This window comes from Phoenix dactylifera, chromosome 4, assembly GCF_051530095.1.
Source record: "Phoenix dactylifera cultivar Ajwa chromosome 4, Ajwa_hap1_PhDact_Kaust_v1.1, whole genome shotgun sequence".
Taxonomy (NCBI): Eukaryota; Viridiplantae; Streptophyta; class Magnoliopsida; order Arecales; family Arecaceae; genus Phoenix; species Phoenix dactylifera.
This window is the reverse complement of record NC_143193.1, coordinates 35,391,514-35,409,150: the sequence shown is the minus strand read 5'-3', so window position 1 is coordinate 35,409,150 and position 17,637 is coordinate 35,391,514. Positions and strand designations below refer to the sequence as shown.

The 17,637-nt window shown below is 50.0% G+C and overlaps 30 non-coding genes and 18 pseudogenes across 30 annotated transcripts; all 48 read left to right on the top strand.

Moving 5' to 3' along the window:
- The first annotated feature begins 126 nt into the window (after nucleotides 1-126).
- On the top strand, nucleotides 127-245 carry LOC149757783 (5S ribosomal RNA). Its single transcript, XR_016405156.1, has one exon. It is a non-coding gene; the product is annotated as a 5S ribosomal RNA (ribosomal RNA).
- A 246-nt stretch (nucleotides 246-491) lies between these two features.
- LOC149757782 (5S ribosomal RNA) lies at nucleotides 492-610 on the top strand. The gene has a single exon (XR_016408944.1). It is a non-coding gene; the product is annotated as a 5S ribosomal RNA (ribosomal RNA).
- A 246-nt stretch (nucleotides 611-856) lies between these two features.
- LOC149757781 (5S ribosomal RNA) lies at nucleotides 857-975 on the top strand. The gene has a single exon (XR_016405145.1). It is a non-coding gene; the product is annotated as a 5S ribosomal RNA (ribosomal RNA).
- A 246-nt stretch (nucleotides 976-1,221) lies between these two features.
- Nucleotides 1,222-1,340, top strand: LOC149757780 (5S ribosomal RNA; annotated as a pseudogene).
- A 246-nt stretch (nucleotides 1,341-1,586) lies between these two features.
- LOC149757779 (5S ribosomal RNA) lies at nucleotides 1,587-1,705 on the top strand. The gene has a single exon (XR_016405134.1). It is a non-coding gene; the product is annotated as a 5S ribosomal RNA (ribosomal RNA).
- A 246-nt stretch (nucleotides 1,706-1,951) lies between these two features.
- Nucleotides 1,952-2,070, top strand: LOC149757778 (5S ribosomal RNA). Its single transcript, XR_016412910.1, has one exon. It is a non-coding gene; the product is annotated as a 5S ribosomal RNA (ribosomal RNA).
- A 246-nt stretch (nucleotides 2,071-2,316) lies between these two features.
- Nucleotides 2,317-2,435, top strand: LOC149757777 (5S ribosomal RNA; annotated as a pseudogene).
- Nucleotides 2,436-2,681: 246 nt separating this feature from the next.
- LOC149757776 (5S ribosomal RNA) lies at nucleotides 2,682-2,800 on the top strand. Its single transcript, XR_016405122.1, has one exon. It is a non-coding gene; the product is annotated as a 5S ribosomal RNA (ribosomal RNA).
- Nucleotides 2,801-3,046: 246 nt separating this feature from the next.
- Nucleotides 3,047-3,165, top strand: LOC149757775 (5S ribosomal RNA). Its single transcript, XR_016405111.1, has one exon. It is a non-coding gene; the product is annotated as a 5S ribosomal RNA (ribosomal RNA).
- A 246-nt stretch (nucleotides 3,166-3,411) lies between these two features.
- Nucleotides 3,412-3,530, top strand: LOC149757774 (5S ribosomal RNA; annotated as a pseudogene).
- A 246-nt stretch (nucleotides 3,531-3,776) lies between these two features.
- Nucleotides 3,777-3,895, top strand: LOC149757773 (5S ribosomal RNA). Its single transcript, XR_016405100.1, has one exon. It is a non-coding gene; the product is annotated as a 5S ribosomal RNA (ribosomal RNA).
- Nucleotides 3,896-4,141: 246 nt separating this feature from the next.
- On the top strand, nucleotides 4,142-4,260 carry LOC149757772 (5S ribosomal RNA). Its single transcript, XR_016405089.1, has one exon. It is a non-coding gene; the product is annotated as a 5S ribosomal RNA (ribosomal RNA).
- Nucleotides 4,261-4,506: 246 nt separating this feature from the next.
- On the top strand, nucleotides 4,507-4,625 carry LOC149757771 (5S ribosomal RNA; annotated as a pseudogene).
- Nucleotides 4,626-4,871: 246 nt separating this feature from the next.
- Nucleotides 4,872-4,990, top strand: LOC149757770 (5S ribosomal RNA). The gene has a single exon (XR_016404517.1). It is a non-coding gene; the product is annotated as a 5S ribosomal RNA (ribosomal RNA).
- A 246-nt stretch (nucleotides 4,991-5,236) lies between these two features.
- On the top strand, nucleotides 5,237-5,355 carry LOC149757769 (5S ribosomal RNA; annotated as a pseudogene).
- A 246-nt stretch (nucleotides 5,356-5,601) lies between these two features.
- LOC149757768 (5S ribosomal RNA) lies at nucleotides 5,602-5,720 on the top strand. Its single transcript, XR_016405081.1, has one exon. It is a non-coding gene; the product is annotated as a 5S ribosomal RNA (ribosomal RNA).
- Nucleotides 5,721-5,966: 246 nt separating this feature from the next.
- LOC149757767 (5S ribosomal RNA) lies at nucleotides 5,967-6,085 on the top strand. The gene has a single exon (XR_016405069.1). It is a non-coding gene; the product is annotated as a 5S ribosomal RNA (ribosomal RNA).
- Nucleotides 6,086-6,331: 246 nt separating this feature from the next.
- Nucleotides 6,332-6,450, top strand: LOC149757766 (5S ribosomal RNA; annotated as a pseudogene).
- Nucleotides 6,451-6,696: 246 nt separating this feature from the next.
- LOC149757765 (5S ribosomal RNA) lies at nucleotides 6,697-6,815 on the top strand. Its single transcript, XR_016405057.1, has one exon. It is a non-coding gene; the product is annotated as a 5S ribosomal RNA (ribosomal RNA).
- A 246-nt stretch (nucleotides 6,816-7,061) lies between these two features.
- Nucleotides 7,062-7,180, top strand: LOC149757764 (5S ribosomal RNA). Its single transcript, XR_016405047.1, has one exon. It is a non-coding gene; the product is annotated as a 5S ribosomal RNA (ribosomal RNA).
- A 246-nt stretch (nucleotides 7,181-7,426) lies between these two features.
- On the top strand, nucleotides 7,427-7,545 carry LOC149757763 (5S ribosomal RNA; annotated as a pseudogene).
- A 246-nt stretch (nucleotides 7,546-7,791) lies between these two features.
- On the top strand, nucleotides 7,792-7,910 carry LOC149757762 (5S ribosomal RNA). The gene has a single exon (XR_016405036.1). It is a non-coding gene; the product is annotated as a 5S ribosomal RNA (ribosomal RNA).
- Nucleotides 7,911-8,156: 246 nt separating this feature from the next.
- LOC149757761 (5S ribosomal RNA) lies at nucleotides 8,157-8,275 on the top strand. The gene has a single exon (XR_016405025.1). It is a non-coding gene; the product is annotated as a 5S ribosomal RNA (ribosomal RNA).
- A 246-nt stretch (nucleotides 8,276-8,521) lies between these two features.
- Nucleotides 8,522-8,640, top strand: LOC149757760 (5S ribosomal RNA; annotated as a pseudogene).
- Nucleotides 8,641-8,886: 246 nt separating this feature from the next.
- On the top strand, nucleotides 8,887-9,005 carry LOC149757759 (5S ribosomal RNA). Its single transcript, XR_016405014.1, has one exon. It is a non-coding gene; the product is annotated as a 5S ribosomal RNA (ribosomal RNA).
- Nucleotides 9,006-9,251: 246 nt separating this feature from the next.
- LOC149757758 (5S ribosomal RNA) lies at nucleotides 9,252-9,370 on the top strand. Its single transcript, XR_016405006.1, has one exon. It is a non-coding gene; the product is annotated as a 5S ribosomal RNA (ribosomal RNA).
- Nucleotides 9,371-9,616: 246 nt separating this feature from the next.
- LOC149757757 (5S ribosomal RNA) lies at nucleotides 9,617-9,735 on the top strand (annotated as a pseudogene).
- A 246-nt stretch (nucleotides 9,736-9,981) lies between these two features.
- On the top strand, nucleotides 9,982-10,100 carry LOC149757756 (5S ribosomal RNA). Its single transcript, XR_016404995.1, has one exon. It is a non-coding gene; the product is annotated as a 5S ribosomal RNA (ribosomal RNA).
- A 246-nt stretch (nucleotides 10,101-10,346) lies between these two features.
- Nucleotides 10,347-10,465, top strand: LOC149757755 (5S ribosomal RNA). Its single transcript, XR_016404983.1, has one exon. It is a non-coding gene; the product is annotated as a 5S ribosomal RNA (ribosomal RNA).
- Nucleotides 10,466-10,711: 246 nt separating this feature from the next.
- LOC149757754 (5S ribosomal RNA) lies at nucleotides 10,712-10,830 on the top strand (annotated as a pseudogene).
- Nucleotides 10,831-11,076: 246 nt separating this feature from the next.
- On the top strand, nucleotides 11,077-11,195 carry LOC149757753 (5S ribosomal RNA). Its single transcript, XR_016404972.1, has one exon. It is a non-coding gene; the product is annotated as a 5S ribosomal RNA (ribosomal RNA).
- Nucleotides 11,196-11,441: 246 nt separating this feature from the next.
- Nucleotides 11,442-11,560, top strand: LOC149757752 (5S ribosomal RNA). The gene has a single exon (XR_016404961.1). It is a non-coding gene; the product is annotated as a 5S ribosomal RNA (ribosomal RNA).
- A 246-nt stretch (nucleotides 11,561-11,806) lies between these two features.
- LOC149757751 (5S ribosomal RNA) lies at nucleotides 11,807-11,925 on the top strand (annotated as a pseudogene).
- A 246-nt stretch (nucleotides 11,926-12,171) lies between these two features.
- LOC149757750 (5S ribosomal RNA) lies at nucleotides 12,172-12,290 on the top strand. Its single transcript, XR_016404950.1, has one exon. It is a non-coding gene; the product is annotated as a 5S ribosomal RNA (ribosomal RNA).
- A 246-nt stretch (nucleotides 12,291-12,536) lies between these two features.
- On the top strand, nucleotides 12,537-12,655 carry LOC149757749 (5S ribosomal RNA; annotated as a pseudogene).
- A 246-nt stretch (nucleotides 12,656-12,901) lies between these two features.
- On the top strand, nucleotides 12,902-13,020 carry LOC149757748 (5S ribosomal RNA). The gene has a single exon (XR_016408823.1). It is a non-coding gene; the product is annotated as a 5S ribosomal RNA (ribosomal RNA).
- A 246-nt stretch (nucleotides 13,021-13,266) lies between these two features.
- Nucleotides 13,267-13,385, top strand: LOC149757747 (5S ribosomal RNA; annotated as a pseudogene).
- A 246-nt stretch (nucleotides 13,386-13,631) lies between these two features.
- LOC149757746 (5S ribosomal RNA) lies at nucleotides 13,632-13,750 on the top strand. Its single transcript, XR_016404939.1, has one exon. It is a non-coding gene; the product is annotated as a 5S ribosomal RNA (ribosomal RNA).
- Nucleotides 13,751-13,996: 246 nt separating this feature from the next.
- On the top strand, nucleotides 13,997-14,115 carry LOC149757745 (5S ribosomal RNA). The gene has a single exon (XR_016404928.1). It is a non-coding gene; the product is annotated as a 5S ribosomal RNA (ribosomal RNA).
- Nucleotides 14,116-14,361: 246 nt separating this feature from the next.
- LOC149757744 (5S ribosomal RNA) lies at nucleotides 14,362-14,480 on the top strand (annotated as a pseudogene).
- Nucleotides 14,481-14,726: 246 nt separating this feature from the next.
- On the top strand, nucleotides 14,727-14,845 carry LOC149757743 (5S ribosomal RNA). The gene has a single exon (XR_016408821.1). It is a non-coding gene; the product is annotated as a 5S ribosomal RNA (ribosomal RNA).
- A 246-nt stretch (nucleotides 14,846-15,091) lies between these two features.
- On the top strand, nucleotides 15,092-15,210 carry LOC149757742 (5S ribosomal RNA; annotated as a pseudogene).
- Nucleotides 15,211-15,456: 246 nt separating this feature from the next.
- Nucleotides 15,457-15,575, top strand: LOC149757741 (5S ribosomal RNA). Its single transcript, XR_016403158.1, has one exon. It is a non-coding gene; the product is annotated as a 5S ribosomal RNA (ribosomal RNA).
- A 246-nt stretch (nucleotides 15,576-15,821) lies between these two features.
- LOC149757740 (5S ribosomal RNA) lies at nucleotides 15,822-15,940 on the top strand (annotated as a pseudogene).
- A 246-nt stretch (nucleotides 15,941-16,186) lies between these two features.
- On the top strand, nucleotides 16,187-16,305 carry LOC149757739 (5S ribosomal RNA). Its single transcript, XR_016401697.1, has one exon. It is a non-coding gene; the product is annotated as a 5S ribosomal RNA (ribosomal RNA).
- A 246-nt stretch (nucleotides 16,306-16,551) lies between these two features.
- On the top strand, nucleotides 16,552-16,670 carry LOC149757738 (5S ribosomal RNA). Its single transcript, XR_016400447.1, has one exon. It is a non-coding gene; the product is annotated as a 5S ribosomal RNA (ribosomal RNA).
- Nucleotides 16,671-16,916: 246 nt separating this feature from the next.
- Nucleotides 16,917-17,031, top strand: LOC149757737 (5S ribosomal RNA; annotated as a pseudogene).
- Nucleotides 17,032-17,275: 244 nt separating this feature from the next.
- On the top strand, nucleotides 17,276-17,394 carry LOC149757736 (5S ribosomal RNA; annotated as a pseudogene).
- Nucleotides 17,395-17,637: the final 243 nt, after the last annotated feature.

Here is a 17,637-nt window from a genome sequence, read left to right as displayed (position 1 = left end):
GGTGCCATGCCGCATAGCGGAACAGCGCGTTGAATCCTACGCCAGAACGGCCCCGGCAGCGCGAATGTCTCGGGCCGTCGAGGTCTGCTGCTTTGTCATAAAAGGGAGTTTCGAAGGGCATGTCATGGGTGCGATCATACCAGCACTAATGCACCGGATCCCATCAGAACTCCGCAGTTAAGCGTGCTTGGGCGAGAGTAGTACTAGGATGGGTGACCCCCTGGGAAGTCCTCGTGTTGCACCCCTTTTATTTTTTGCCCGCTTTTTTATTTTTTGATAACATTTATTTTTTATTTTTCGGCTTTTGGCTTTTCCTCTTCGGATAATTTTTTTCCCCCGAAAATAAACTGAGTCCGGAGACTCGCGGTGCCATGCCGCATAGCGGAACAGCGCGTTGAATCCTACGCCAGAACGGCCCCGGCAGCGCGAATGTCTCGGGCCGTCGCGGTCTGCTGCTTTGTCATAAAAGGGAGTTTCGAAGGGCATGTCATGGGTGCGATCATACCAGCACTAATGCACCGGATCCCATCATAACTCCGCAGTTAGGCGTGCTTGGGCGGGAGAAGTACTAGGATGGGTGACCCCCTGGGAAGTCCTCGTGTTGCACCCTTTTTATTTTTTGCCCGCTTTTTTATTTTTTGATAATATTTATTTTTAATTTTTTGGCTTTTGGCTTTTCCTCTTCGGATAATTTTTTCCCCCCGAAAATAAACTGAGTCCGGAGACTGGCGGTGCCATGCCGCATAGCGGAACAGCGCGTTGAATCCTACGCCAGAACGGCCCCGGCAGCGCGAATGTCTCGGGCCGTCGAGGTCTGCTGCTTTGTCATAAAAGGGAGTTTCGAAGGGCATGTCATGGGTGCGATCATACCAGCACTAATGCACCGGATCCCATCAGAACTCCGCAGTTAAGCGTGCTTGGGCGAGAGTAGTACTAGGATGGGTGACCCCCTGGGAAGTCCTCGTGTTGCACCCCTTTTATTTTTTGCCCGCTTTTTTATTTTTTGATAACATTTATTTTTTATTTTTCGGCTTTTGGCTTTTCCTCTTCGGATAATTTTTTTCCTCCGAAAATAAACTGAGTCCGGAGACTCGCGGTGCCATGCCGCATAGCGGAACAGCGCGTTGAATCCTACGCCAGAACGGCCCCGGCAGCGCGAATGTCTCGGGCCGTCGCGGTCTGCTGCTTTGTCATAAAAGGGAGTTTCGAAGGGCATGTCATGGGTGCGATCATACCAGCACTAATGCACCGGATCCCATCATAACTCCGCAGTTAGGCGTGCTTGGGCGAGAGAAGTACTAGGATGGGTGACCCCCTAGGAAGTCCTCGTGTTGCACCCTTTTTATTTTTTGCCCGCTTTTTTATTTTTTGATAATATTTATTTTTAATTTTTTGGCTTTTGGCTTTTCCTCTTCGGATAATTTTTTCCCCCCGAAAATAAACTGAGTCCGGAGACTGGCGGTGCCATGCCGCATAGCGGAACAGCGCGTTGAATCCTACGCCAGAACGGCCCCGGCAGCGCGAATGTCTCGGGCCGTCGAGGTCTGCTGCTTTGTCATAAAAGGGAGTTTCGAAGGGCATGTCATGGGTGCGATCATACCAGCACTAATGCACCGGATCCCATCAGAACTCCGCAGTTAAGCGTGCTTGGGCGAGAGTAGTACTAGGATGGGTGACCCCCTGGGAAGTCCTCGTGTTGCACCCCTTTTATTTTTTGCCCGCTTTTTTATTTTTTGATAATATTTAATTTTAATTTTTCGGCTTTTGGCTTTTCCTCTTCGGATAATTTTTTTCCCCCGAAAATAAACTGAGTCCGGAGACTAGCGGTGCCATGCCGCATAGCGGAACAGCGCGTTGAATCCTACGCCAGAACGGCCCCGGCAGCGCGAATGTCTCGGGCCGTCGCGGTCTGCTGCTTTGTCATAAAAGGGAGTTTCGAAGGGCATGTCATGGGTGCGATCATACCAGCACTAATGCACCGGATCCCATCAGATCTCCGCAGTTAAGCGTGCTTGGGCGAGAGTAGTACTAGGATGGGTGACCCCCTGGGAAGTCCTCGTGTTGCACCCCTTTTATTTTTTGCCCGCTTTTTTATTTTTTGATAATATTTATTTTTAATTTTTCGGCTTTTGGCTTTTCCTCTTCGGATAATTTTTTTCCCCCGAAAATAAACTGAGTCCGGAGACTCGCGGTGCCATGCCGCATAGCGGAATAGCGCGTTGAATCCTACGCCAGAACGGCCCCGGCAGCGCGAATGTCTCGGGCCGTCGCGGTCTGCTGCTTTGTCATAAAAGGGAGTTTCGAAGGGCATGTCATAGGTGCGATCATACCAGCACTAATGCACCGGATCCCATCATAACTCCGCAGTTAGGCGTGCTTGGGCGAGAGAAGTACTAGGATGGGTGACCCCCTGGGAAGTCCTCGTGTTGCACCCTTTTTATTTTTTGCCCGCTTTTTTATTTTTTGATAATATTTATTTTTAATTTTTTGGCTTTTGGCTTTTCCTCTTCGGATAATTTTTTCCCCCCGAAAATAAACTGAGTCCGGAGACTGGCGGTGCCATGCCGCATAGCGGAACAGCGCGTTGAATCCTACGCCAGAACGGCCCCGGCAGCGCGAATGTCTCGGGCCGTCGAGGTCTGCTGCTTTGTCATAAAAGGGAGTTTCGAAGGGCATGTCATGGGTGCGATCATACCAGCACTAATGCACCGGATCCCATCAGAACTCCGCAGTTAAGCGTGCTTGGGCGAGAGTAGTACTAGGATGGGTGACCCCCTGGGAAGTCCTCGTGTTGCACCCCTTTTATTTTTTGCCCGCTTTTTTATTTTTTGATAACATTTATTTTTTATTTTTCGGCTTTTGGCTTTTCCTCTTCGGATAATTTTTTTCCCCCGAAAATAAACTGAGTCCGGAGACTCGCGGTGCCATGCCGCATAGCGGAACAGCGCGTTGAATCCTACGCCAGAACGGCCCCGGCAGCGCGAATGTCTCGGGCCGTCGCGGTCTGCTGCTTTGTCATAAAAGGGAGTTTCGAAGGGCATGTCATGGGTGCGATCATACCAGCACTAATGCACCGGATCCCATCAGAACTCCGCAGTTAAGCGTGCTTGGGCGAGAGTAGTACTAGGATGGGTGACCCCCTGGGAAGTCCTCGTGTTGCACCCCTTTTATTTTTTGCCCGCTTTTTTATTTTTTGATAATATTTATTTTTAATTTTTCGGCTTTTGGCTTTTCCTCTTCGGATAATTTTTTTTCCCCGAAAATAAACTGAGTCCGGAGACTCGCGGTGCCATGCCGCATAGCGGAACAGCGCGTTGAATCCTACGCCAGAACGGCCCCGGCAGCGCGAATGTCTCGGGCCGTCGCGGTCTGCTGCTTTGTCATAAAAGGGAGTTTCGAAGGGCATGTCATGGGTGCGATCATACCAGCACTAATGCACCGGATCCCATCATAACTCCGCAGTTAGGCGTGCTTGGGCGAGAGAAGTACTAGGATGGGTGACCCCCTGGGAAGTCCTCGTGTTGCACCCTTTTTATTTTTTGCCCGCTTTTTTATTTTTTGATAATATTTATTTTTAATTTTTTGGCTTTTGGCTTTTCCTCTTCGGATAATTTTTTCCCCCCGAAAATAAACTGAGTCCGGAGACTGGCGGGGCCATGCCGCATAGCGGAACAGCGCGTTGAATCCTACGCCAGAACGGCCCCGGCAGCGCGAATGTCTCGGGCCGTCGAGGTCTGCTGCTTTGTCATAAAAGGGAGTTTCGAAGGGCATGTCATGGGTGCGATCATACCAGCACTAATGCACCGGATCCCATCAGAACTCCGCAGTTAAGCGTGCTTGGGCGAGAGTAGTACTAGGATGGGTGACCCCCTGGGAAGTCCTCGTGTTGCACCCCTTTTATTTTTTGCCCGCTTTTTTATTTTTTGATAACATTTATTTTTTATTTTTCGGCTTTTGGCTTTTCCTCTTCGGATAATTTTTTTCCCCCGAAAATAAACTGAGTCCGGAGACTGGCGGTGCCATGCCGCATAGCGGAACAGCGCGTTGAATCCTACGCCAAAACGGCCCCGGCAGCGCGAATGTCTCGGGCCGTCGAGGTCTGCTGCTTTGTCATAAAAGGGAGTTTCGAAGGGCATGTCATGGGTGCGATCATACCAGCACTAATGCACCGGATCCCATCAGAACTCCGCAGTTAAGCGTGCTTGGGCGAGAGTAGTACTAGGATGGGTGACCCCCTGGGAAGTCCTCGTGTTGCACCCCTTTTATTTTTTGCCCGCTTTTTTATTTTTTGATAACATTTATTTTTTATTTTTCGGCTTTTGGCTTTTCCTCTTCGGATAATTTTTTTTCCCCGAAAATAAACTGAGTCCGGAGACTCGCGGTGCCATGCCGCATAGCGGAACAGCGCGTTGAATCCTACGCCAGAACGGCCCCGGCAGCGCGAATGTCTCGGGCCGTCGCGGTCTGCTGCTTTGTCATAAAAGGGAGTTTCGAAGGGCATGTCATGGGTGCGATCATACCAGCACTAATGCACCGGATCCCATCATAACTCCGCAGTTAGGCGTGCTTGGGCGAGAGAAGTACTAGGATGGGTGACCCCCTGGGAAGTCCTCGTGTTGCACCCTTTTTATTTTTTGCCCGCTTTTTTATTTTTTGATAATATTTATTTTTAATTTTTTGGCTTTTGGCTTTTCCTCTTCGGATAATTTTTTCCCCCCGAAAATAAACTGAGTCCGGAGACTGGCGGTGCCATGCCGCATAGCGGAACAGCGCGTTGAATCCTACGCCAGAACGGCCCCGGCAGCGCGAATGTCTCGGGCCGTCGAGGTCTGCTGCTTTGTCATAAAAGGGAGTTTCGAAGGGCATGTCATGGGTGCGATCATACCAGCACTAATGCACCGGATCCCATCAGAACTCCGCAGTTAAGAGTGCTTGGGCGAGAGTAGTACTAGGATGGGTGACCCCCTGGGAAGTCCTCGTGTTGCACCCCTTTTATTTTTTGCCCGCTTTTTTATTTTTTGATAACATTTATTTTTTATTTTTCGGCTTTTGGCTTTTCCTCTTCGGATAATTTTTTTCCTCCGAAAATAAACTGAGTCCGGAGACTCGCGGTGCCATGCCGCATAGCGGAACAGCGCGTTGAATCCTACGCCAGAACGGCCCCGGCAGCGCGAATGTCTCGGGCCGTCGCGGTCTGCTGCTTTGTCATAAAAGGGAGTTTCGAAGGGCATGTCATGGGTGCGATCATACCAGCACTAATGCACCGGATCCCATCATAACTCCGCAGTTAGGCGTGCTTGGGCGAGAGAAGTACTAGGATGGGTGACCCCCTAGGAAGTCCTCGTGTTGCACCCTTTTTATTTTTTGCCCGCTTTTTTATTTTTTGATAATATTTATTTTTAATTTTTTGGCTTTTGGCTTTTCCTCTTCGGATAATTTTTTCCCCCCGAAAATAAACTGAGTCCGGAGACTGGCGGTGCCATGCCGCATAGCGGAACAGCGCGTTGAATCCTACGCCAGAACGGCCCCGGCAGCGCGAATGTCTCGGGCCGTCGAGGTCTGCTGCTTTGTCATAAAAGGGAGTTTCGAAGGGCATGTCATGGGTGCGATCATACCAGCACTAATGCACCGGATCCCATCAGAACTCCGCAGTTAAGCGTGCTTGGGCGAGAGTAGTACTAGGATGGGTGACCCCCTGGGAAGTCCTCGTGTTGCACCCCTTTTATTTTTTGCCCGCTTTTTTATTTTTTGATAATATTTAATTTTAATTTTTCGGCTTTTGGCTTTTCCTCTTCGGATAATTTTTTTCCCCCGAAAATAAACTGAGTCCGGAGACTCGCGGTGCCATGCCGCATAGCGGAACAGCGCGTTGAATCCTACGCCAGAACGGCCCCGGCAGCGCGAATGTCTCGGGCCGTCGCGGTCTGCTGCTTTGTCATAAAAGGGAGTTTCGAAGGGCATGTCATGGGTGCGATCATACCAGCACTAATGCACCGGATCCCATCAGAACTCCGCAGTTAAGCGTGCTTGGGCGAGAGTAGTACTAGGATGGGTGACCCCCTGGGAAGTCCTCGTGTTGCACCCCTTTTATTTTTTGCCCGCTTTTTTATTTTTTGATAATATTTATTTTTAATTTTTTGGCTTTTGGCTTTTCCTCTTCGGATAATTTTTTTCCTCCGAAAATAAACTGAGTCCGGAGACTCGCGGTGCCATGCCGCATAGCGGAACAGCGCGTTGAATCCTACGCCAGAACGGCCCCGGCAGCGCGAATGTCTCGGGCCGTCGCGGTCTGCTGCTTTGTCATAAAAGGGAGTTTCGAAGGGCATGTCATGGGTGCGATCATACCAGCACTAATGCACCGGATCCCATCATAACTCCGCAGTTAGGCGTGCTTGGGCGAGAGAAGTACTAGGATGGGTGACCCCCTAGGAAGTCCTCGTGTTGCACCCTTTTTATTTTTTGCCCGCTTTTTTATTTTTTGATAATATTTATTTTTAATTTTTTGGCTTTTGGCTTTTCCTCTTCGGATAATTTTTTCCCCCCGAAAATAAACTGAGTCCGGAGACTGGCGGTGCCATGCCGCATAGCGGAACAGCGCGTTGAATCCTACGCCAGAACGGCCCCGGCAGCGCGAATGTCTCGGGCCGTCGAGGTCTGCTGCTTTGTCATAAAAGGGAGTTTCGAAGGGCATGTCATGGGTGCGATCATACCAGCACTAATGCACCGGATCCCATCAGAACTCCGCAGTTAAGCGTGCTTGGGCGAGAGTAGTACTAGGATGGGTGACCCCCTGGGAAGTCCTCGTGTTGCACCCCTTTTATTTTTTGCCCGCTTTTTTATTTTTTGATAATATTTAATTTTAATTTTTCGGCTTTTGGCTTTTCCTCTTCGGATAATTTTTTTCCCCCGAAAATAAACTGAGTCCGGAGACTCGCGGTGCCATGCCGCATAGCGGAACAGCGCGTTGAATCCTACGCCAGAACGGCCCCGGCAGCGCGAATGTCTCGGGCCGTCGCGGTCTGCTGCTTTGTCATAAAAGGGAGTTTCGAAGGGCATGTCATGGGTGCGATCATACCAGCACTAATGCACCGGATCCCATCAGAACTCCGCAGTTAAGCGTGCTTGGGCGAGAGTAGTACTAGGATGGGTGACCCCCTGGGAAGTCCTCGTGTTGCACCCCTTTTATTTTTTGCCCGCTTTTTTATTTTTTGATAATATTTATTTTTAATTTTTCGGCTTTTGGCTTTTCCTCTTCGGATAATTTTTTTCCCCCGAAAATAAACTGAGTCCGGAGACTCGCGGTGCCATGCCGCATAGCGGAACAGCGCGTTGAATCCTACGCCAGAACGGCCCCGGCAGCGCGAATGTCTCGGGCCGTCGCGGTCTGCTGCTTTGTCATAAAAGGGAGTTTCGAAGGGCATGTCATGGGTGCGATCATACCAGCACTAATGCACCGGATCCCATCATAACTCCGCAGTTAGGCGTGCTTGGGCGAGAGAAGTACTAGGATGGGTGACCCCCTGGGAAGTCCTCGTGTTGCACCCTTTTTATTTTTTGCCCGCTTTTTTATTTTTTGATAATATTTATTTTTAATTTTTTGGCTTTTGGCTTTTCCTCTTCGGATAATTTTTTCCCCCCGAAAATAAACTGAGTCCGGAGACTGGCGGTGCCATGCCGCATAGCGGAACAGCGCGTTGAATCCTACGCCAGAACGGCCCCGGCAGCGCGAATGTCTCGGGCCGTCGAGGTCTGCTGCTTTGTTATAAAAGGGAGTTTCGAAGGGCATGTCATGGGTGCGATCATACCAGCACTAATGCACCGGATCCCATCAGAACTCCGCAGTTAAGCGTGCTTGGGCGAGAGTAGTACTAGGATGGGTGACCCCCTGGGAAGTCCTCGTGTTGCACCCCTTTTATTTTTTGCCCGCTTTTTTATTTTTTGATAACATTTATTTTTTATTTTTCGGCTTTTGGCTTTTCCTCTTCGGATAATTTTTTTCCCCCGAAAATAAACTGAGTCCGGAGACTCGCGGTGCCATGCCGCATAGCGGAACAGCGCGTTGAATCCTACGCCAGAACGGCCCCGGCAGCGCGAATGTCTCGGGCCGTCGCGGTCTGCTGCTTTGTCATAAAAGGGAGTTTCGAAGGGCATGTCATGGGTGCGATCATACCAGCACTAATGCACCGGATCCCATCAGAACTCCGCAGTTAAGCGTGCTTGGGCGAGAGTAGTACTAGGATGGGTGACCCCCTGGGAAGTCCTCGTGTTGCACCCCTTTTATTTTTTGCCCGCTTTTTTATTTTTTGATAATATTTATTTTTAATTTTTCGGCTTTTGGCTTTTCCTCTTCGGATAATTTTTTTCCCCCGAAAATAAACTGAGTCCGGAGACTCGCGGTGCCATGCCGCATAGCGGAACAGCGCGTTGAATCCTACGCCAGAACGGCCCCGGCAGCGCGAATGTCTCGGGCCGTCGCGGTCTGCTGCTTTGTCATAAAAGGGAGTTTCGAAGGGCATGTCATGGGTGCGATCATACCAGCACTAATGCACCGGATCCCATCATAACTCCGCAGTTAGGCGTGCTTGGGCGAGAGAAGTACTAGGATGGGTGACCCCCTAGGAAGTCCTCGTGTTGCACCCTTTTTATTTTTTGCCCGCTTTTTTATTTTTTGATAATATTTATTTTTAATTTTTTGGCTTTTGGCTTTTCCTCTTCGGATAATTTTTTCCCCCCGAAAATAAACTGAGTCCGGAGACTGGCGGTGCCATGCCGCATAGCGGAACAGCGCGTTGAATCCTACGCCAGAACGGCCCCGGCAGCGCGAATGTCTCGGGCCGTCGAGGTCTGCTGCTTTGTCATAAAAGGGAGTTTCGAAGGGCATGTCATGGGTGCGATCATACCAGCACTAATGCACCGGATCCCATCAGAACTCCGCAGTTAAGCGTGCTTGGGCGAGAGTAGTACTAGGATGGGTGACCCCCTGGGAAGTCCTCGTGTTGCACCCCTTTTATTTTTTGCCCGCTTTTTTATTTTTTGATAATATTTAATTTTAATTTTTCGGCTTTTGGCTTTTCCTCTTCGGATAATTTTTTTCCCCCGAAAATAAACTGAGTCCGGAGACTCGCGGTGCCATGCCGCATAGCGGAACAGCGCGTTGAATCCTACGCCAGAACGGCCCCGGCAGCGCGAATGTCTCGGGCCGTCGCGGTCTGCTGCTTTGTCATAAAAGGGAGTTTCGAAGGGCATGTCATGGGTGCGATCATACCAGCACTAATGCACCGGATCCCATCAGAACTCCGCAGTTAAGCGTGCTTGGGCGAGAGTAGTACTAGGATGGGTGACCCCCTGGGAAGTCCTCGTGTTGCACCCCTTTTATTTTTTGCCCGCTTTTTTATTTTTTGATAATATTTATTTTTAATTTTTCGGCTTTTGGCTTTTCCTCTTCGGATAATTTTTTTCCCCCGAAAATAAACTGAGTCCGGAGACTCGCGGTGCCATGCCGCATAGCGGAACAGCGCGTTGAATCCTACGCTAGAACGGCCCCGGCAGCGCGAATGTCTCGGGCCGTCGCGGTCTGCTGCTTTGTCATAAAAGGGAGTTTCGAAGGGCATGTCATGGGTGCGATCATACCAGCACTAATGCACCGGATCCCATCATAACTCCGCAGTTAGGCGTGCTTGGGCGAGAGAAGTACTAGGATGGGTGACCCCCTGGGAAGTCCTCGTGTTGCACCCTTTTTATTTTTTGCCCGCTTTTTTATTTTTTGATAATATTTATTTTTAATTTTTTGGCTTTTGGCTTTTCCTCTTCGGATAATTTTTTCCCCCCGAAAATAAACTGAGTCCGGAGACTGGCGGTGCCATGCCGCATAGCGGAACAGCGCGTTGAATCCTACGCCAGAACGGCCCCGGCAGCGCGAATGTCTCGGGCCGTCGAGGTCTGCTGCTTTGTTATAAAAGGGAGTTTCGAAGGGCATGTCATGGGTGCGATCATACCAGCACTAATGCACCGGATCCCATCAGAACTCCGCAGTTAAGCGTGCTTGGGCGAGAGTAGTACTAGGATGGGTGACCCCCTGGGAAGTCCTCGTGTTGCACCCCTTTTATTTTTTGCCCGCTTTTTTATTTTTTGATAACATTTATTTTTTATTTTTCGGCTTTTGGCTTTTCCTCTTCGGATAATTTTTTTCCCCCGAAAATAAACTGAGTCCGGAGACTCGCGGTGCCATGCCGCATAGCGGAACAGCGCGTTGAATCCTACGCCAGAACGGCCCCGGCAGCGCGAATGTCTCGGGCCGTCGCGGTCTGCTGCTTTGTCATAAAAGGGAGTTTCGAAGGGCATGTCATGGGTGCGATCATACCAGCACTAATGCACCGGATCCCATCAGAACTCCGCAGTTAAGCGTGCTTGGGCGAGAGTAGTACTAGGATGGGTGACCCCCTGGGAAGTCCTCGTGTTGCACCCCTTTTATTTTTTGCCCGCTTTTTTATTTTTTGATAATATTTATTTTTAATTTTTCGGCTTTTGGCTTTTCCTCTTCGGATAATTTTTTTCCCCCGAAAATAAACTGAGTCCGGAGACTCGCGGTGCCATGCCGCATAGCGGAACAGCGCGTTGAATCCTACGCCAGAACGGCCCCGGCAGCGCGAATGTCTCGGGCCGTCGCGGTCTGCTGCTTTGTCATAAAAGGGAGTTTCGAAGGGCATGTCATGGGTGCGATCATACCAGCACTAATGCACCGGATCCCATCATAACTCCGCAGTTAGGCGTGCTTGGGCGAGAGAAGTACTAGGATGGGTGACCCCCTGGGAAGTCCTCGTGTTGCACCCTTTTTATTTTTTGCCCGCTTTTTTATTTTTTGATAATATTTATTTTTAATTTTTTGGCTTTTGGCTTTTCCTCTTCGGATAATTTTTTCCCCCCGAAAATAAACTGAGTCCGGAGACTGGCGGGGCCATGCCGCATAGCGGAACAGCGCGTTGAATCCTACGCCAGAACGGCCCCGGCAGCGCGAATGTCTCGGGCCGTCGAGGTCTGCTGCTTTGTCATAAAAGGGAGTTTCGAAGGGCATGTCATGGGTGCGATCATACCAGCACTAATGCACCGGATCCCATCAGAACTCCGCAGTTAAGCGTGCTTGGGCGAGAGTAGTACTAGGATGGGTGACCCCCTGGGAAGTCCTCGTGTTGCACCCCTTTTATTTTTTGCCCGCTTTTTTATTTTTTGATAACATTTATTTTTTATTTTTCGGCTTTTGGCTTTTCCTCTTCGGATAATTTTTTTCCCCCGAAAATAAACTGAGTCCGGAGACTCGCGGTGCCATGCCGCATAGCGGAACAGCGCGTTGAATCCTACGCCAGAACGGCCCCGGCAGCGCGAATGTCTCGGGCCGTCGCGGTCTGCTGCTTTGTCATAAAAGGGAGTTTCGAAGGGCATGTCATGGGTGCGATCATACCAGCACTAATGCACCGGATCCCATCAGAACTCCGCAGTTAAGCGTGCTTGGGCGAGAGTAGTACTAGGATGGGTGACCCCCTGGGAAGTCCTCGTGTTGCACCCCTTTTATTTTTTGCCCGCTTTTTTATTTTTTGATAATATTTATTTTTAATTTTTCGGCTTTTGGCTTTTCCTCTTCGGATAATTTTTTTCCCCCGAAAATAAACTGAGTCCGGAGACTCGCGGTGCCATGCCGCATAGCGGAACAGCGCGTTGAATCCTACGCCAGAACGGCCCCGGCAGCGCGAATGTCTCGGGCCGTCGCGGTCTGCTGCTTTGTCATAAAAGGGAGTTTCGAAGGGCATGTCATGGGTGCGATCATACCAGCACTAATGCACCGGATCCCATCATAACTCCGCAGTTAGGCGTGCTTGGGCGAGAGAAGTACTAGGATGGGTGACCCCCTGGGAAGTCCTCGTGTTGCACCCTTTTTATTTTTTGCCCGCTTTTTTATTTTTTGATAATATTTATTTTTAATTTTTTGGCTTTTGGCTTTTCCTCTTCGGATAATTTTTTCCCCCCGAAAATAAACTGAGTCCGGAGACTGGCGGGGCCATGCCGCATAGCGGAACAGCGCGTTGAATCCTACGCCAGAACGGCCCCGGCAGCGCGAATGTCTCGGGCCGTCGAGGTCTGCTGCTTTGTCATAAAAGGGAGTTTCGAAGGGCATGTCATGGGTGCGATCATACCAGCACTAATGCACCGGATCCCATCAGAACTCCGCAGTTAAGCGTGCTTGGGCGAGAGTAGTACTAGGATGGGTGACCCCCTGGGAAGTCCTCGTGTTGCACCCCTTTTATTTTTTGCCCGCTTTTTTATTTTTTGATAACATTTATTTTTTATTTTTCGGCTTTTGGCTTTTCCTCTTCGGATAATTTTTTTCCCCCGAAAATAAACTGAGTCCGGAGACTCGCGGTGCCATGCCGCATAGCGGAACAGCGCGTTGAATCCTACGCCAGAACGGCCCCGGCAGCGCGAATGTCTCGGGCCGTCGCGGTCTGCTGCTTTGTCATAAAAGGGAGTTTCGAAGGGCATGTCATGGGTGCGATCATACCAGCACTAATGCACCGGATCCCATCATAACTCCGCAGTTAGGCGTGCTTGGGCGAGAGAAGTACTAGGATGGGTGACCCCCTGGGAAGTCCTCGTGTTGCACCCTTTTTATTTTTTGCCCGCTTTTTTATTTTTTGATAATATTTATTTTTAATTTTTTGGCTTTTGGCTTTTCCTCTTCGGATAATTTTTTTCCCCCGAAAATAAGCTGAGTCCGGAGACTCGCGGTGCCATGCCGCGTAGCGGAACAGCGCGTTGAATCCTACGCCAGAACGGCCCCGGCAGCGCGAATGTCTCGGGCCGTCGCGGTCTGCTGCTTTGTCATAAAAGGGAGTTTCGAAGGGCATGTCATGGGTGCGATCATACCAGCACTAATGCACCGGATCCCATCATAACTCCGCAGTTAGGCGTGCTTGGGCGAGAGTAGTACTAGGATGGGTGACCCCCTGGGAAGTCCTCGTGTTGCACCCCTTTTATTTTTTGCCCGCTTTTTTATTTTTTGATAATATTTATTTTTAATTTTTCGGCTTTTGGCTTTTCCTCTTCGGATAATTTTTTTCCCCCGAAAATAAACTGAGTCCGGAGACTCGCGGTGCCATGCCGCATAGCGGAACAGCGCGTTGAATCCTACGCCAGAACGGCCCCGGCAGCGCGAATGTCTCGGGCCGTCGCGGTCTGCTGCTTTGTCATAAAAGGGAGTTTCGAAGGGCATGTCATGGGTGCGATCATACCAGCACTAATGCACCGGATCCCATCATAACTCCGCAGTTAGGCGTGCTTGGGCGAGAGAAGTACTAGGATGGGTGACCCCCTGGGAAGTCCTCGTGTTGCACCCTTTTTATTTTTTGCCCGCTTTTTTATTTTTTGATAATATTTATTTTTAATTTTTTGGCTTTTGGCTTTTCCTCTTCGGATAATTTTTTCCCCCCGAAAATAAACTGAGTCCGGAGACTGGCGGTGCCATGCCGCATAGCGGAACAGCGCGTTGAATCCTACGCCAGAACGGCCCCGGCAGCGCGAATGTCTCGGGCCGTCGAGGTCTGCTGCTTTGTCATAAAAGGGAGTTTCGAAGGGCATGTCATGGGTGCGATCATACCAGCACTAATGCACCGGATCCCATCAGAACTCCGCAGTTAAGCGTGCTTGGGCGAGAGTAGTACTAGGATGGGTGACCCCCTGGGAAGTCCTCGTGTTGCACCCCTTTTATTTTTTGCCCGCTTTTTTATTTTTTGATAACATTTATTTTTTATTTTTCGGCTTTTGGCTTTTCCTCTTCGGATAATTTTTTTCCCCCGAAAATAAACTGAGTCCGGAGACTCGCGGTGCCATGCCGCATAGCGGAACAGCGCGTTGAATCCTACGCCAGAACGGCCCCGGCAGCGCGAATGTCTCGGGCCGTCGCGGTCTGCTGCTTTGTCATAAAAGGGAGTTTCGAAGGGCATGTCATGGGTGCGATCATACCAGCACTAATGCACCGGATCCCATCAGAACTCCGCAGTTAAGCGTGCTTGGGCGAGAGTAGTACTAGGATGGGTGACCCCCTGGGAAGTCCTCGTGTTGCACCCCTTTTATTTTTTGCCCGCTTTTTTATTTTTTGATAATATTTATTTTTAATTTTTCGGCTTTTGGCTTTTCCTCTTCGGATAATTTTTTTTCCCCGAAAATAAACTGAGTCCGGAGACTCGCGGTGCCATGCCGCATAGCGGAACAGCGCGTTGAATCCTACGCCAGAACGGCCCCGGCAGCACGAATGTCTCGGGCCGTCGCGGTCTGCTGCTTTGTCATAAAAGGGAGTTTCGAAGGGCATGTCATGGGTGCGATCATACCAGCACTAATGCACCGGATCCCATCATAACTCCGCAGTTAGGCGTGCTTGGGCGAGAGAAGTACTAGGATGGGTGACCCCCTGGGAAGTCCTCGTGTTGCACCCTTTTTATTTTTTGCCCGCTTTTTTATTTTTTGATAATATTTATTTTTAATTTTTTGGCTTTTGGCTTTTCCTCTTCGGATAATTTTTTTCCCCCGAAAATAAGCAGAGTCCGGAGACTCGCGGTGCCATGCCGCATAGCGGAACAGCGCGTTGAATCCTACGCCAGAACGGCCCCGGCAGCGCGAATGTCTCGGGCCGTCGCGGTCTGCTGCTTTGTCATAAAAGGGAGTTTCGAAGGGCATGTCATGGGTGCGATCATACCAGCACTAATGCACCGGATCCCATCATAACTCCGCAGTTAGGCGTGCTTGGGCGAGAGTAGTACTAGGATGGGTGACCCCCTGGGAAGTCCTCGTGTTGCACCCCTTTTATTTTTTGCCCGCTTTTTTATTTTTTGATAATATTTATTTTTAATTTTTCGGCTTTTGGCTTTTCCTCTTCGGATAATTTTTTTCCCCCGAAAATAAACTGAGTCCGGAGACTCGCGGTGCCATGCCGCATAGCGGAACAGCGCGTTGAATCCTACGCCAGAACGGCCCCGGCAGCGCGAATGTCTCGGGCCGTCGCGGTCTGCTGCTTTGTCATAAAAGGGAGTTTCGAAGGGCATGTCATGGGTGTGATCATACCAGCACTAATGCACCGGATCCCATCATAACTCCGCAGTTAGGCGTGCTTGGGCGAGAGAAGTACTAGGATGGGTGACCCCCTGGGAAGTCCTCGTGTTGCACCCTTTTTATTTTTTGCCCGCTTTTTTATTTTTTGATAATATTTATTTTTAATTTTTTGGCTTTTGGCTTTTCCTCTTCGGATAATTTTTTCCCCCCGAAAATAAACTGAGTCCGGAGACTGGCGGTGCCATGCCGCATAGCGGAACAGCGCGTTGAATCCTACGCCAGAACGGCCCCGGCAGCGCGAATGTCTCGGGCCGTCGAGGTCTGCTGCTTTGTCATAAAAGGGAGTTTCGAAGGGCATGTCATGGGTGCGATCATACCAGCACTAATGCACCGGATCCCATCAGAACTCCGCAGTTAAGCGTGCTTGGGCAAGAGTAGTACTAGGATGGGTGACCCCCTGGGAAGTCCTCGTGTTGCACCCCTTTTATTTTTTGCCCGCTTTTTTATTTTTTGATAACATTTATTTTTTATTTTTCGGCTTTTGGCTTTTCCTCTTCGGATAATTTTTTTCCTCCGAAAATAAACTGAGTCCGGAGACTCGCGGTGCCATGCCGCATAGCGGAACAGCGCGTTGAATCCTACGCCAGAACGGCCCCGGCAGCGCGAATGTCTCGGGCCGTCGCGGTCTGCTGCTTTGTCATAAAAGGGAGTTTCGAAGGGCACGTCATGGGTGCGATCATACCAGCACTAATGCACCGGATCCCATCATAACTCCGCAGTTAGGCGTGCTTGGGCGAGAGAAGTACTAGGATGGGTGACCCCCTAGGAAGTCCTCGTGTTGCACCCTTTTTATTTTTTGCCCGCTTTTTTATTTTTTGATAATATTTATTTTTAATTTTTTGGCTTTTGGCTTTTCCTCTTCGGATAATTTTTTCCCCCCGAAAATAAACTGAGTCCGGAGACTGGCGGTGCCATGCCGCATAGCGGAACAGCGCGTTGAATCCTACGCCAGAACGGCCCCGGCAGCGCGAATGTCTCGGGCCGTCGAGGTCTGCTGCTTTGTCATAAAAGGGAGTTTCGAAGGGCATGTCATGGGTGCGATCATACCAGCACTAATGCACCGGATCCCATCAGAACTCTGCAGTTAAGCGTGCTTGGGCGAGAGTAGTACTAGGATGGGTGACCCCCTGGGAAGTCCTCGTGTTGCACCCTTTTTATTTTTTGCCCGCTTTTTTATTTTTTGATAATATTTATTTTTAATTTTTTGGCTTTTGGCTTTTCCTCTTCGGATAATTTTTTCCCCCCGAAAATAAACTGAGTCCGGAGACTGGCGGTGCCATGCCGCATAGCGGAACAGCGCGTTGAATCCTACGCCAGAACGGCCCCGGCAGCGCGAATGTCTCGGGCCGTCGAGGTCTGCTGCTTTGTCATAAAAGGGAGTTTCGAAGGGCATGTCATGGGTGCGATCATACCAGCACTAATGCACCGGATCCCATCAGAACTCCGCAGTTAAGCGTGCTTGGGCGAGAATAGTACTAGGATGGGTGACCCCCTGGGAAGTCCTCGTGTTGCACCCCTTTTATTTTTTGCCCGCTTTTTTATTTTTTGATAACATTTATTTTTTATTTTTCGGCTTTTGGCTTTTCCTCTTCGGATAATTTTTTTCCCCCGAAAATAAACTGAGTCCGGAGACTGGCGGTGCCATGCCGCATAGCGGAACAGCGCGTTGAATCCTACGCCAGAACGGCCCCGGCAGCGCGAATGTCACGGGCCGTCGAGGTCTGCTGCTTTGTCATAAAAGGGAGTTTCGAAGGGCATGTCATGGGTGCATACCAGCACTAATGCACCGGATCCCATCAGAACTCCGCAGTTAAGCGTGCTTGGGCGAGAGTAGTACTAGGATGGGTGACCCCCTGGGAAGTCCTCGTGTTGCACCCCTTTTATTTTTTGCCCGCTTTTTTATTTTTTGATAACATTTATTTTTTATTTTTCGGCTTTTGGCTTTTCCTCTTCGGATAATTTTTTTCCCCCGAAAATAAACTGAGTCCGGAGACTCGGTGCCATGCCGCATAGCGGAACAGCGCGTTGAATCCTACGCCAGAACGGCCCCGGCAGCGCGAATGTCTCGGGCCGTCGCGGTCTGCTGCTTTGTCATAAAAGGGAGTTTCGAAGGGCATGTCATGGGTGCGATCATACCAGCACTAATGCACCGGATCCCATCATAACTCCGCAGTTAGGCGTGCTTGGGCGAGAGAAGTACTAGGATGGGTGACCCCCTGGGAAGTCCTCGTGTTGCACCCTTTTTATTTTTTGCCCGCTTTTTTATTTTTTGATAATATTTATTTTTAATTTTTTGGCTTTTGGCTTTTCCTCTTCGGATAATTTTTTCCCCCCGAAAATAAACTGAGTCCGGAGACTGGCGGTGCCATGCCGCATGGCGGAACAACGCGTTGAATCCTACGCCAGAACGGCCCCGGCAGCGCGAATGTCTCGGGCCGTCGAGGTCTGCTGCTTTGTCATAAAAGGGAGTTTCGAAGGGCATGT